At 37.5% G+C, this 16883-nt stretch overlaps 1 long non-coding RNA gene across 1 annotated transcript; it reads right to left on the reverse strand.

Moving 5' to 3' along the window:
• Window positions 1-249: 249 nt before the first annotated feature.
• LOC103884287 lies at window positions 250-14095 on the reverse strand. Its single transcript, XR_002521985.2, has 2 exons — window positions 10622-14095; window positions 250-872 (listed from the first exon to the last, which is right to left on the reverse strand). It is a non-coding gene; the product is annotated as an uncharacterized LOC103884287 (long non-coding RNA).
• Window positions 14096-16883: the final 2788 nt, after the last annotated feature.

Here is a 16883-nt window from a genome sequence, read left to right on the forward strand (position 1 = left end):
GGTCAGGAGTTCGAGACCAGCCTGACCAACATGATGAAACCCCATCTCTACTAAAAATGCGAAAATTAGCCAGGTGTGGTGGCACGTGCCTGCAATCCCAGCTATTCAGGAGAATTGCTTGAACCCAGGAGGGAGAAGTTGTAGTTAGTTGAGATCGCACCACTGCACTCCAGTCTGGGCAACAAGAGCAAAATTCTGTCTCAAAAATGAAGGAATAAATAAATAAAATAAAATTATAGGACTCTATACCAAAAGTCAATTTCTATAATTGTGGTTCTCAGCAAACACCTAAAATTTTTAGTTATTTCTCACACTTTTGCTGGGCCACAATTCCACCTTCCGCTAGCACTGCATGACCTCTGACATTCCCATCCATCTCCCAGGCCTGCAGCAGTGTCTCTTCACGGGGCCTCCTATGTTTTGCCCCATGCATGTGTAGTCCAGCTGTTAGCCAAGGACTAAGGATCATGTGGGGAACCCCAACTCAGGCTTCTCACATCGCCATCTTTGCTGTTGCCTCCTCTCTAGAACTATGCCCAGCAAATTCCAGATAGTAAAGCAGTCCAAACTCAGAATTCTGCTTTCTCGACACAACTATCCTCCTGCCTTTTGCTTCAGCTTCACCACTCTGCACGCACATCCAGACAGGGCACTCAGAACAATCCGGGGGTGGAATTCATGTGTTTTTCTTCTCTCCGAGATCACAGTCTCATATCTCTGGTTGTTCGATATGTGCAAACAGTTATAATGTCGTTTTATCGTTGTTTAAGATCAGAATGAAGTCTGGTACCAGTGACACCATTGACTATGGAAGTCATCGAATAAAATATGTGTTTTTGTGCTGTTTCTCATAGTTGGAGAAACTCTAAGAGCTGAGAAATTACAAAAGTATGTGTTAGGTTGGTGCAAAAGCAGTTGCGGTTTTTGTCATTAAAAGTAATGAGAGTAAATACTAGAGTCAAGACAATTATTTGGAAAGCAATTTTAGAATTTTTATAAAGAGTCTTTACATTTTTTATACCTTTTGATGCAACAGTTTTACTTTTGGGAATTTTTAATGAGCAGAAACAAATTTGCTTAAGGACTGCCATTATAGATATTTATAATGGGTGGGGGAAGAGAAAATAATCAAATATCCAATAAACGGGAAATTGTCTAGTACATTGTGGTTGGCACATACAGCAAATTATTATACAACCACTAAAATTGCTTTCCAATGACATTTAATAACGTGGGAATTGCTCATGATATAATAATAATGAGAAGAAGATTATAATATTAAATGTACACAATATGATTCCACTTTTGTTCATGCATACCCAAATACAAATCAAGATTGAAAGCACCTAAATGGCTATATCTTTAATGCAGAATTATCAGTGATTTTTCTTTTCTTCTTTATATATGCTCTTACATAGTTTCCAAATTTTCTACATTGAACACATATTATTGCTATATTTTTTAAAGCTTAAGCAAATATATAAATGCATTATAATTTCTACAAATTAATGTAGAAACAGTAATAAAATTCCTGAAACATTTAAACTGGTTCAGACCAATTCAAATATATATAATATATGTATATGTGTGTGTGTATATATACACACACACACACAATGTTTATGTGTGTGTGTGTGTGTGTGTGTATATATACATATAGTGGGGTGTTTTTTTTGTTTTATTTTGTGTGTGATTTTTTTTTTTTTTTTTTTGTAGAGACAGAGTCTTGCTCTATAGCCCAGGCTGGAGTTCAGTGGCATGATATCAGGTCACTCACTGCAACCTCTGCCTCCCGGGTTCAAGCAATTCTCCTACCTCAGCCTCCCGAGTAGCTGGGACTACAGGAGCAAGGTATTTTAGTTGAGACAGTGTTTCACCCTGTTGCCCAGGCTGATTTCAAACTCCAGAGCTCAAGCAATCTGCCCACCTTAGCCTCCTAAAATGCTAAGATTACAGGCATGAGCCACTGTGCCCGGCCATAAAGTGTTTTTAATTGTGGCAAGAACACTTGACATGAGATGTACCCTCTTAAATTTTGAAGTGCATAATAGAGTCTTGTTTACTATAGAAACAAGCTGTACAGAAGTTACCTAGAACTTTTTCATCTTGCATAACTGTAACTTTATATCCTTTGAACAGCAACTTCCCATTTTCCTTCCCTGCCAAGCCACAACCATCACCTTTCCACTCTCAGCTTCTAAAAATTTGACTATTTTAGATATCTCATATAAGTAGAATCATGCAGTGTTTGTTCTTCTTTGATTGGCTTATTTACCTTAGCATAGTATCCTCAAAGTTCATTCATGTTCTCTCATATAGCAGGGTCCTCCTTTTTAAGACTGAAGAATATTTCACTGTATGTATACTCCACACACTTTTTTCTTTTTCTTTTTTTGTTTTTTTTTTTTTTTTTGAGACGGAGTCTCGCTCTGTCGCCCAGGCTGGAGTGCAGTGGCACGATCTCGGGTCACTGCAAGCTCCGCCTCCTGGGTTCACGCCATTCTCCTGCCTCAGCCTCCCGAGTAGCTGGGACTACAGGCGCCCGCCACCTCGCCTGGCTAATTTTTTGTATTTTTTAGTAGAGACGGGGTTTCACCGTGTTAGCCAGGATGGTCTCGATCTCCTGACCTCGTGATCCACCCGTCTCGGCCTCCCAAAGTGCTGGGATTACAGGCTTGAGCCACCGCGCCCGGCCTACACTCTTTTTTTCCATTCATCCATCAATGGACATTTAAGTTGTTTTCAGATTTTGACTATTGTGAATAATTCTACAATGAATATCAGAGTGTAAGTATCTCTTCAAGATTCTGATTTCAGTTCCTTTGGATAAATACCCCAAAGTGGGATAGCTAGATTATATGGAAATTATATTTTTAACGTCGTAAGGAACCTCCATACTGCTTTCTACAGCAGTTGCCTCATTTTACATTCCCACCAGGAGTCTACAAGCTTTCTAATTTTTCCACACTTTCATCAACACTTGTTACCTTTTTTTGTTTTTTGATAATGGCCATTTGAATAGGTATGAACCAGTATGTCATTGTGGTTTTGACTTGCCTCTCCCAATGATTAGCTATGTTGAACATCATTTCATATACATGTTGACCATGTGTATGTCTCCTGGAAGAGATGCTCATTCAAGTCCTTTTCCTACTTAGTCAGAATTTGCAAAATGGTCTAGAGTTTCCAGGTTCATTTGTTCTCTATTATATTACAAATGTCGCTCATAGTTGTTCCTATTTCTGCAACATCCTAAGAGACATACTTCTGCACATTTTACACACAGCTACTTACTCATGTTTTCAACATCCTTAATCCCTTCTCTCCTGTGAAGTGTGATAATCATAATATTCTATTATGGAATTATTATTATGGCAAAATATAACATTATCATCATTACTGTTAGAAAATTAGTTTTTACTTTTTGATCATATTTCTTTTTAATTTTTATTTGTACCATGTCTTTATTTTTCATTCATGTACTGCTTCCTTTTGCAAGAGCCTAGAAAACTCATAAAAATTCCAGATACCCAAGATAACCATCATATAAACTTATTTTAAAACAAGCAGCCAAATATTAGACTCCCAAAGCATTAAAACACATTCACCTTTTCAGTCATAAATAAATTACATCCTATTAAGTAGTAAATAGGGAGAGAGAAAAAAATCCTTTAAATATTAAAAATCAACATAGATCTTTCCTTATATCCTGACTGTGTTAACATCCATTTCATTCCCTCTCCCTCAGCTGTTCTTAGCTCTCGGCTTTACTATATTTAAATCCCCTGTTGATATTATCTTGAAATTCACTAAGTTTTTAAACATTACTACTTTTTGAACGACTGTAATTTTTTTGGTGTTCCACTGCAGAAATTTTCCGCTTAGTTTAAGCCCTTTCCAGTGGGCCAGTACCTTCTGTCCAGAGTAGTGACACCTGTCAACTATCTAGTTTGCTCCAGTTATATCTCAGCTGTTCCCTATCCACCCTGAAAGAGCAAGTCACATGCGTTTTTTAATAGAGGAGAGAAAATAGAGGAGAGAAAAGGGGACAATTAATATCCATTGCATTTCTACTCTGTGTCAGGTTCCCAACATGAATTTGTCTTCTGTAAACTCTTGCAATAACAGAATGAAAAAAGTTTATTTATTTTCTGCTCAAGCTCATACAGCCAGTTAAGTGTTAAAGCTGTTATAAACCTAAGTCTAACTAAGTCTAACTCTAAACCGAAAGCCCCCCCCCGGCTTTTTTTTTTTTTTTTTTTTTGAGACGGAGTCTCGCTCTGTCGCTAGGCTGGAGTGCCGTAGCACAATCTCAGCTCACTGCAACCTCCACCTCCCAGGTTCAAGTGATTCTCCTGCCTCAGCCTCCTGAGTAGCTGGGACTACAGGTGTGGGCCACCACACCCAGCTAACTTTTGCATTTTTAGTAGAGAGGGGGTTTCACCATGTTGGCCAGGATGGTCTCAATCTCTTGACCTCGTGATCTGCCCACTTAGGCCTCCCAAAGTGCTGAGATTACAGGCGTGAACCATGGCGCCTGGCCCCGCAAAGCTCTTCTTAATAGTGCTTGGGCTGGGCATGGTGGCTCATGCCTGTAATTCTGGTGGCTCATGCCTGTAGTCCCAACAATTTGGGAGGCCAAGGGAGGAGGATCACTTGAGGCCAGGAGCTTGAGAGCAACCTGGCCAACGTGGCGAAACCATGTCTCTACTAAAAATACAAAAAATTAGCCAGGCGTGGTGGTACATGCCTGTAATCCCAGTTACTTGGGAGGCTGAGACATGAGAATCACTTGAATCCAGGAAGTGGAGGTTGCAGTGAGCCAAGATTGCACCACGGCACTCGAGCCTGGGGGACAGACAGAGACTCTGTCTCAAAAAAAAAAATAAAATATAGTGCTTGGAACCATATTCTACATTAAGAAAAAAAAAAAAAAACAGCACTACTTACCTGTAATTACAAAATTACACCATTTAGCTAGCAGAATAATTATAAATTGCTTCACAGAAAGAACAACAAGCAGTTCTTTCATGCTTTAATTTGGAAAGAATTACATTTATCTTAAAACATTAAAATATGTTCAGTTTCAGGAAAACAAGATATTTCTGGTCACTTTTTAAATTTTTTTTTATTTAAATAGAGTCTCACTTTTTCACCCAGACTGGCGTGTAATGGCTTGATCATAGCTGACTGTAGCCTCAAATTCCTAGGCTCGAGCACTCTTCCCTAACCTCCCATTTCAGCCTCCTAAGTAGCTGGGACCACAGGCATGCATTACCATGCTTGGCTAATTTTTAAATTTGTTTTTATAGAGATGAGGGTCTCACTATGTAGCCCAGACTGTTCTCAAACTCCTGGCTTCGAGCGATCCTCCCACCTTGGCCTCCCAAAGTGCTGAGATTACAGGGATGAGCCACCACACCTGAGCTAAAAGTTACTTTCTTTTAACAGATTTGTTTACATCCATTAACCTAATTCTATTATATTCTGCATGTTTTCCTGAATGTCTTGGAATGGTATGCTTCAATACCATTCCAATGTCCAATCTGTTGGTATTTTTAAGAATAAATGGGCCCTTCCAGAGATTTAGCATTTTGCTAATCCATGAGGATGTTGTATACAAGGGCACAACGACTATGAAATGGTTCCACATTCTTCCTACAAAGAAGGACATCCAAAGGACATTTTTCAGCCTCTAATAAAATCATGGAATCAGTAGTTTCTGATTGGAAAGTTTAAGGTTTTTGAATACCGACCCTTTAAAAGCATGTGTCATAAAAAATAAACAGATGCAAAGACACGTGGAGAACACAACAAGCAGACTTGGCAGAATTCATCCTGATTTGAAATGAATTTTGGAGAATCAGTAGATGATGAACTATTTCAGTAATGTGTTTTCCTTCACCGCACAGTAGCCTATGCCTGCTGAATCTGCCGTATATAGCCATGTATAAGGTTTGCTTTTGATTGAAACCGTTAACATTTCTTCGTTTAAACCAGTAATGCTACGTGTAGCAAAACACTGTAGAGTAAAATAGAAAAGCAATTTTCTCTTTATAAGATATTGATTTTTAAATAACTAATCAAGGTTTGAGGTTACCCTATGGAAGGAAAAAAGGCAAACTCAAAACTAGATTAATAAAGGTATACACACAATTTCAGTACTCTGAACCTTGGTTTTAAAGCAATTAGTGAAATAACTCAGGGACCAATGTTAGATGATAACATGACAATAAATATGTATTTTTAGTTTTTTAAGTTTTAAAGTGAATTTTAAATTTAAATGGAGGTAAAATAATTGTATCCTTGCATTTTAGGAATAATTCTAATCAAATGCTTGGTTTGGAGACACTAAACTTTTCCTCAAGGTTACTGTGAGGCTTGGGAGGCTGAGAAGTAACAAGAACAAGTTCATGCAGCTTTAGTGACCTTGCCTATAGCCAATTTAAAGGCTCCGAGAACAAGTGAATTTCTGAATAAAGCTATAGCTCATGTTTTGGTATTTCATTTTAAACTTTAGCCTCAGTATAAATTGGTATAAAAATATTTGATTCCTCAAGGAGCCTTTCAGTTATTGAACAACCTGAATGGAGCCTCGGAAGCACAGCTACCTGCAAACACATGGAAAATGGAGAACAAGAAATTAAAGTGAGAATTCAATTACACACAGAGCTCTACGGTGCTAGGGCCAGCATATTACTCCGTGAACATCAGAGCACTTAGCCCATAGGAAAAAAAAAAAAAAAAAGCCACAAAAGACACTACGATATTTAGCTCATAGAAAACAATATAAAAAACAGTTTGATCCCTAGACTCAGAAAAGGACTGCCTTTATAGATAGCTAATGCATGTTTTTACATGGGCTCTCTCTGATATTTCATGCTCTTTTAACAAAATAGGTTTTGGGAGGAAGGTCTCTTGATATCACTTAAGCAATCAGAAAATGGCAAAACAAACTGTGGAAACCCTTTGATTCCTCAGCAGTGTTTGTGGTTTCGTATCATGGGTTTGACTCTTTGGAAGAACACAGTTCTTAAGGTAAGATATCTTACATCACAGAAAACTAAACGAAATTACAACGCTTGTTCTCCTCCAAAATATTATTTATATTAGGGTAACAGGTCAATATTTTTTTCTAAATGCTTATAAATTTTTCACAGCAGGAAAGAATCATTATTGCAAATAGCCTTTTTCTAGAGTCTACTGTATGCCAAAGATTTTACATACAAGTTTCAAAGATGCATTGATTCACCAAGGATTTTTTAAGCACCTGTCTTAGTCACTTTTTGCCTCTATAACAAAATACCTTACACTGGCTAGCTTATAAACAACAGAAATTAATTTCTCACAGTTCTGAAGGCTGGGACCTCAGCAATCAAGGCACTGGCAGATTCAACATCTGATGAGGCCCATTTTGTGGCTCATAGATAGCACCTTCTCATTGTGTTCTCACATGATGGAAGGGGCGAGGCAGCTCTCTGAGGCTCCTTTTTAAAGGCACTAAACCCATTCATGAGGTCATTGGAATATAATCGTCTAATAGCATCACATTATCATTAGATTCTCAACATATGGATTTTGGGAGGACACAAACATTTAGATCATCGCAGTAGCTTACTATGTTATAATCCTGACAACAAATCTTCAAGGTACATATTATTAGCACCATACTTCAAATGTGAAAATTATTCTCAGTGAAGTCAAGTAATTCAACAAAATTTATAAATAGAACATCATCAGCACAAGTATTCAAATCCAGGATATTTTGTCTTGCTATCTTAAGCAACGTAAGCATAAAGAATCTCCAGTGCTCATGGATGTGACCTATTTGGAAGATGAAATCTTTCATCTTCCCAGGTAGGTTTAGTCTGTGATGATAGTATCTTACAACAATACAGGAAAAGTTGTAAGAATAAAACAGATTTTGATGCAAATTTTTAAGGAGAAACACAAAATGTCAGGTAGGATGGATTATTCTTTATAGTTTATAGAATAACTCAAAGGGTTATAGGAGAGAAAAAATAACTGTAGAAATCTTATATGTTTCCAACTAATCATCAGTAAGAATTATGTAAGAACATTCTCATTCCTGTCTCTATGACCAGTAAGTGCAGTGCTAAAGTTTGAAAAGTAAATTGTATATTCCATTCCTGATTTCAGTTATAATGACAATGGCCTCATCTAAATAATCTAGAAAATACTGTCTTCTTCATTTTAAGTTTGCCCATTTTGGGAGAAAGCTGTCATAAAATGTTTGAATATCTTAAAAAGTTTAAATTGGTACCCTGCTATAATCATGGTAGAATCAGGGAAAGCCTAAAGTCGTAAGAGTAATAAAACAATACAGAGCAAATTTGCAGTGATTAGATGAAGATAATTTACATTTCTATTTGAATGTACAAATCATATGTCAGGGTATGCTATTTATCTACTATACCAAATATTTTATATCAAATACATTTTTATAAATAATATTAATATTCAACTGCAAGAGTCCTCCAGAGTACTCTGTTTCATTAATCAATAATGTAAAAACCTTAATATTGTATGTTACAGATTGTATTGACATACTGCAAGTCCATCATTCTAAGTGTCCTGATAACAACCTTAAACTTTTATTCTCTAATTAAACTTTAAAATTCTGAGATTTATTATTGTCAAATTATTTTTTCCAAGTCGAGGTTGCACCTGTGGTCATTTCATGGCTGTCCTAGACAAAGTTAAATGTCATTTCCTACACAATTGTCACCAACTTTAACTTCCCCTTTAGATAGCTCACTTTTAGGTCTTTTTACTAACACAATTTCCATGCAAAGCAGTTTTAGACATAAAAGATAACTTTTGAAAAAAAAATCTCAATTTCTATGGAAGACCTGATTTATGATAGCTGTTTTAATTTTTTTACTACATAATATTCTATTTTTAAAAAGCTTGTTATAAAACCTCTTCCGTCTTCACAATGTAGTACCGTACTCTATTTTTATTGATTTAGCACTCATTTTCGTCCTCTGGCAACTGCTGTCCCTAGCATAATCTCTTATTGGCTATCATGCAGAACTTATCAATGATTAATCCTGTCAAATTTAGAGTCAGCTATGTGACCAGGGACTCCTGATTATTTCCTGAATCTTGCCTAATCTCAAAAACCTTAATGTAGCTTCAATCTTAGCTTGCTCCTTATTTTCTCTACAAGATGATATTTTCACGTTAGCCAATACCAATCTCCTATTTCTATCAGCTATATAATAGTGTCAGTTTAAAAAGACAAATTTCTTTTCTAAAAAAATGGTTACATAAAAGCAGATTATCAATAAAGATGAATAACTGCCTTGTAGTCTCTAAAATAACTCTAGCACCTTTTTGTTATCCCAATATACTCTTCAACTACCTTGATACAATTTCTACAGTAAAGATAAAAGCATAGTAGCAAAACATTTTGTCTAACCTTGGTTTACAAATGAAGGTGAACTGATTTCTGAAATGGTCAGGAGGGATCATATTTGAAATTTCAATGCAATTGTCAGATTCATTAAATATATTTATTAAAAAATCATTGTTGTGTAAAAGAAGGATGCCTTTATGGGAGTTACTTTTTCCACATATGTACATTTATTAATTTACTTCAAAGGGGTTAAAATTCGTCTTTTTTAAGATAGACATAGATTTATTTTAAATCTTCCATCTAAAGATGTCATTGGCAATGTTAAAAATGGTCATCCTTTAGCAAAGTCAATATAATTCTCCAGATAATATCATTTACAAATTTTGCATGTCTAATTAATTTCTTGTTAAAGCTGCTGTACTGTTGTGTTAATTGGATTATTGCTCTAATTATACAATTCTCATTTTTTGTTAACACTTATTTGATTATTTTATTATGAACATAACACATACATGTTTTAACATATTTAGACATTTAGGAAAAATGAGGCCGGGCGCAGTGGCTCACACCTGTAATCCCAACACTTTGGGAGGTGGATCACTTTGTGGGTGGATCACTTGGGTTCAGGAGTTCGAGACCAGCCTGGCCAACATGGTGAAACCCTGTCTCTACTAAAAATACAAACATTAGCTGGGCATAGTGGTGTGCACCTAATCCCAGCTACTTGGGAGACTGAGGCAGGAGAATTGCTTAAACCCAGGAAGCAGAGGTTGCAGTGAGCCGAGACTGCACCATTACACTCCAGCCTGGGTAACAGAGTGAGACTCCGTCTCAGAAAAAAAGAAAAAGAAAAATGAGTTATCTACATTTACCCCCAAATATCCAATACCTCACACAATGCTTCAGAAGAGGAAGAGCCCATGTAGGTGCCTGAATCAGTACTCAACGAGGAGAAACCTTCCCTGAAGGGGCTTTGTGTTAGGAAAGCAGACGGAGGTCCTGGCAGGCAGATGCCCAAGGCAGCTATGCAGAGGCCACCACCTGACTCCTCTTTTCACTGCTGGAAACACAAGGCATTTTTCTCCAATATATACTATGAGAACCTGATCAAGCTCCTGGGTAAAACTCACAGAAGATTGAAGCTACCTCCATGACTGAGTTCCTCTAAAGTGTTTAATTCTCAGAATTGTTTTTACTGATCCTCTTACAGTTTGTTAATTACAGTCCAGGTTTTCCTACCCTGACACTGGTTCCTGTGGAGGTTTCGGTTCACGAGTTTCTTCTTCCATAAGTTTTGATTCTGTGTATTGCCTATCTGTCTCCTTAATTTGGGGGTAGCAGCTAGCCCTATGACCTCGTTTCCCCTGTGACTCAATAAAGAGTGGTTGATTTTTCAGTTTGTTCAGCTTTTTACTTGTTTTTAGGATAAAGTGGCAATTTTAAGCTCCTTACATGTGGAAACAGTCTCATTAGTTTCTCTATTATTAGTATTCAAATAAGTGTTGGTGAGAAAGAAAATCAACTAGAATATTGATTTATTGCTGGTGAGGTGTCAATTGATAAAATTGCTTTGGAAAACCATTTGGAATTATCTACTGAAGTTGACCATATGTTTGTTCTATGACCTGGCAATTTAACTTCCAGGTACACACTCAACAGAAATTGTACATGATGTACACATTTCAACCAAAAACTATTCCCAAGAATATTTGTGACAGCAATATTTATAGCAGTCTCAAACTGGAAAAAATCCAAATGTCCATCACTGTAATCTGAAAATATATTTTGGTAGTATATAAAATGAATAGTGCATAGCAAATAAACAAACTGGTACCAAATGCTACCATGTAAAAAAATACGTAAACATAAAACTGAGTATAAGAAGCCAGACCCCAAAGCACACATTGTATGATTCTATTTACATAAGAGTCTAAAAGTGAAGAAAAGCTGATCTATGTTGTTAGAACTCAAAATATAGGTTAAACTTTCAGAAGGAGAAGGGGAGTGAGGAATAGTGATTAGGAGGGGCCATAACACAGACTTTTAGGTGCTGGTAATAGTCTTTTTCTTAGCCAGGGTAGTGGATATACAAGCGAGTTTCAGTTGGTCTCAGAAGCTCAACTAGTATTCACTGTCTCCCTTCTGCACTGCCATTCTAAATACTTCTCACCCTCAGCTGTCACCTCTGCAGGTCTTGATGGCTTACAGGTGGTATGACTCAAGCCTTTATTCCTGAGTAGTGGTAACCACAACCTTCTCAAGCCAAGGTTGCTGTACATGTCCATTTTCAGTTATAATTGGGTGAAGGATTATCAAATAGTACCCAAGTAGATCATCTGATTTCCACAAGTATGCCTCTCTCCCTACTGTGTAAAAAGAGCTCCCTTTTTCCCTTACTGATCTGCATAAATTGTCTCTGCCAAGACAGTGACTTATCTCCTTGATTGCTGGTTGCTGGAAATGAAGAGTCCAATGTGTGCAGGTGGCAGCTGTAGCTTACATATCAATAAGGCCATTGTTCTTTCACTGAAAAGAGTTCTCTCCTTTCAGGGACCAGAATCTCTAACCCTACAGATTCCAGCACTGCAAGGACAAAAACATAAAATCCTACAGAAGATTCTAGGAAGGCATGATGAATGGAGTCACCCTGGTTTCCACCTCTTAGTTCCTGGCTCATATGGAAATAGAACCATATGGAGATGGTTGAGTCAGTGCATATACTGTGCTTTGAAGAATGGGATGTGATGCTTGAAGAGTACCCTCTCTGAGCTTGTATTTCAGTGGTGCCTTCAGTGGACCATTCAGATGCTGTATAAAGTTAGATACTTCTGGATGTTTAGTACATGACACAATGAGTGAATCCCAAAATTACGGACCTATTCCTGCTTCTATTTGGCTATGAAATGAGTTATCTGGTCGGTTGCTATATTGTTGACAATTCATGCGTATGGATCAGGCATTCTTTAATTATCATAAGACACCATAAGCCTATGGAAATTGGTTCAGCAGGCAAGAAAGGAAAAGACCATACCCAGAATAGGTGTCTATCTTTGAGGATAAGCCACTGGCCCTTTCAGGACAGAGGGGTTCAATGTAGTCGACTTGCCACCTAGAGACCTACTGATCTGTTTAGGAATAGACTTTATCAGCATTAGTCTCTGTGGCTTTAGTTTGGACATTCAAAGGTAGCATTATCTAGGTCAGCCTTAGTAAGTAATAAACCATGGCACCATTTCTGCAAATGGCCACTCCATTCTTATGACGATGATGCTAGTTCTGGGATGGTTGTTGATTCAGGATCAAGGTCCACACTTATGTGTTCAGTGGCTTTTCTATGATAAATGCTTTCTAAAGGGCAATTCTATGTGATGCAAAAATCTTCACACTTTGGGCACACTGCCATATGCTCATTCTCATGAATCTACCCAAGACTTCCTTGTCTTTCAATTTTCAAATCTTTTCCTTCCAGGCACCCTGGCATTTGGCTAGATCACTGGACACTGATCAGAAGTTTGTATATATTCCTACTTCAGAGCACTTTTGCTTTCATGAAAGTAGATGACCAGGTGTATTTATTTGATCTTTGCCCATTGAGAAGATTGTTTTCTCTCCACTGTCTCTCAAGGTAATTTGCAAATGTACCTGTAATGCAACTGCTATCCATTTTTGGCCTATACCAATTTACTGGGCTTTAAACCAAGTTTAGGCTTTTTCTCTTTAAGCCAAGTCTTACAGAAACTTTCAATGGCCATAGGTATATGCTAGTGGAGAGGCACTGTAAAAACTATGGTGAGGGGCATGGCAACTCTGGGGCCTCCAGCTTATGGTTTACTCCTGTCCTCTTGTCCTGTGCAGCCTTGATCCCAAAACCACCATTACAAGACTACAATGAACTACTTGCTGGGCATGCATATCATTACACGCTGGGCATGTAATCATAGCTTTATGATTTGGCAAGTTAAAAGCAGCCAGCTCACAAAAGGAAGTTCCAGATGCTTTGTCATTTAGTGCTCCATGGTCAATAATGATACACCAGCAGCTCTTCCTTGATTCTAGAAAGCCTAGCTTTCTTCGGAACCCCATTTGTACTTGCCATCCACTGCATATTACTGACAGCTTCAACAGCCTGAGAACTGCTGGATCATATGGCCCAAGAAGGAAACCCGCTTCTACCATAGCCTATATCTGCTGCGGTTCTTTTCTACTTCAAGCAACACTCAAATTTGGCAGTCTTCTGTATTCCTCAGTATATATACCAGAAAGGAATTCCTTAGTGTGGCATGAATTGCTCCTAGGACCCAAAGAAAACTACTAGCGATTGTGGTTCCTTTTTGTTTTGTGGTATAGGATACAAAATAGCACAGTTTTCTTTTACTTTTGAGGGAGTATCTCAACATGTCCCTGATCCATGGGCCCACTTGTATCTTTGTAATGTTATCTTCTGCCTTCTGGGAAGCATAGATATTACCCAGGCCATTAGGATATTGGCCCCTCCAGCTTGCTCTGTTCAGTCAACATGATCTCACACATGTAATGCATCAATGTGATATTCTGAAAGATGACAGGAAGGCCATGGTCTTTTTAGACTGTATTATGACAGTGTGAGATAGTTAACATAATCATGGTATAAAATGACAAATAAATGTTGGTGTTCTTTTCATCCTAATATAAGATGTTTCTGAATCATTTTGATTAGAATGGAAAAAAATACATTCTCCAAATCAATGACTTCATATGAAGTATGTGAAGCTTTAATAATCTTCTCTAATAACAATACTATGTCCAAAACAATAGTTGCAATTGGGACTACTACTTGGTTAAGATGGGATCATTTACAGTCATTCTCAAGGATCCATCTGGTTTCTGCAGGAAACTAAATGTTGAGTTAAATGGAGATATTCTTTAGGAAAAGTTGGTATTAACATCCACCATTAATGCTGGAATGCAATACTGGCTTTTGTGTTTGCTTTTTGTTTTGCTGTGTGTGTGTGTGTGTGTGTGTGTGTGTGTGTGTATGTGTGTGTGTGGTGTGTATTTAATTTGATTTGGTTTGGTTTTGGTTTTACAATATCTTGACTGAGGTCAAGGGCATTTTCAGAAACTTCCACTTAGCCTTTCCCAGTATGATAGCTTTTACCCCACAGGCCAAAAGCTTAATGTGAATATCCTTCCAACTGCCAAGTATATCTATCTCAATTCAATTATACTCTAGAGACCTTGCAAAAAACAACTAAGTGGGTCTAGGGACCTAGTGGAATCACAGTAAAATAAACGTTAGTCAGAATTTCATTCATTATCTAGTCCTTACAGGACCCCACTCTAACAAAGGACACAGGGAGATGTTTTAGGTTTTCAGATTTCAATGTCTGCTCCAATCCTGTGCCTAACAGTCCTCAATATAACTGGATGGTCTTCTTTCACAGTATACAGTCACTGGAGTAAGTAGCCATAGGTCTCTGTGGAGAAGGTTTGGGGAAATCATTATGGTATACAATTGTTTTTATGTTGCATTCTCTTCACTTATTGGGTCAAGGTCTGAAAATAGATCCAGTCCAAGAGCTAAAGAAGGAATCATGATTTTTTATTACAGTGACTGCTCTCAGCCCCATAATCCTCTATTCTTGCCTTCTGATTGCAGATGGTAGGGAGCACCCTCATTAGCTGCCCATCTATCTTTCCCCTAGAAACATCAGAGTCTATTAGCCATCTCTGAAGGTCATTTCCACCTAGCTGCCTCTCCACCTTGCCATTTGGTACAGTAATTGCTGCTCTCTGGCCCCCTGACAGTTAAGCACCATCTCCTGTCTTTCATTACTTTTGAAGCCTCATCATTCCCATGGTCATTAACAAGCTCATTGCTAAGAATACCTAATATCCATTCTCCCCTTCTTTCAACAATTGTGTCCCCAAATTTTAGTTAGAAACATGTCAAGCTATAGACCACATGCCTAGTCTCCCTTACAGGTAGTCAAAGCTTTTGTGGCCAATGAAAAATGAGCAAAATTCCTGTATTATACTTCCAGTTGGCACCCTTAGAGGTCATGCAGTCATAAGCTTGCTTTCTCTCTCTCTACTTCTGGATATGGAGTCGGCCTATCAAACATAATGACATACCATTTTGAGCACAGGATTGAGGTGATGCTGGAGTGATGAGGCAGAGATAGTTTGGGTTTCTAGAAGACTTCAAGGAATAAACAGTTTACCGGTCCTGAATCACCTACCTCTGAACTATCCCATAAGAAAGAAAGAAACTTCTATCTTGTTTAAGCTCTTTATCAGCTGGGTATTTTTAGAGCAGTTAAATCTGTATCCTAACTAAGACTCATCTCTGTCACTTCATCATAAATTTATTTTTAACTAGACATAAAATGTGAGGAAGGTAATTATAGGTGCAGAGAAAGCAGAAATCTGGAATCGTCTGAGGTCCAAGCATCACACAGTTGGTAGCATCAGACATATGTGCTTCCTCAGTAAATCTCAAAAAGCTATTGTAACAAAATTGATAGCTTAGCGCATCCCCAGAGCACACTATACCACTCAGTACTGGTTTCTCAGTTCCTGAACCTCTTCGCTTCAAATTAAATTTGCCCCCCATTCAGCCTCAAGTATTCACTCTCATGTTACAGCCTAGATGCCACTACCATTAGCTGCTCTACCTTCAAAACCATCACCTCCTATCTTTCCAGCTTTCTACCTCTATTAACCTATGTCCAAAAATATTTGAACTTCACAGGGACTTCAGGTATTTTTATCCCACCATCTTTTCATGTTCTCCAGTACTTCACCTTCTCATGTCTGTACATTGCTCCTTAGATCTAATGGTGGCTGTTTCTTATAACTCGTTCATTCATTGTTTCTTTGTGCAAGAAATATTTGTCGAGCAAATCAATAAATCAGATATTTCTCTGAGTATTAGGGATGGGGAATTAAACACAATTTTTTAAAAAGATCTGCTTCTACGGGGATTACTTACTTTGAGTAGGCAGAGATATATAAGTAAAAATATATCTTCCATATCTTCATAATATATACATATATATCTTTATATATTATCTCTCATATATGATATGTTGATGGTTTTAAATAAGGATGCACCACATTTCAGCCTCAGCCGTAGCATATGAACCAAGTCTGGTAGTCTCAAGCTTTGACTCTTAAAAATTAAGTAACTAGTCCTTTAATATAATTTCTGGTGTCACTGATATTTGCATGGATAATTATGACATAATGACATAGGTATCGTCACATTTAAAATGCATAACAGTGTCCATGAATTAACAGAGGATTAAATTCTAATTTATTGTTAATATCTTAATATTCAATTTCAAACATAAGTAGGCATTCTGTATTCAAGGTGGAATGAAATTCACTTCATGGGTTTGTTGCAATTTTTAGACATTTGCTGTATAGCTATGTTTTGGAAAAACTCTCAAACCATGTTGTTCTTCTGCTCTCACACCAACTCAACAATAATCAACACAGAAGAAGACTTCTGTACCTC

Source organism: Papio anubis, chromosome 3, assembly GCF_008728515.1.
Source record: "Papio anubis isolate 15944 chromosome 3, Panubis1.0, whole genome shotgun sequence".
In the NCBI taxonomy this organism is placed as follows: Eukaryota; Metazoa; Chordata; class Mammalia; order Primates; family Cercopithecidae; genus Papio; species Papio anubis.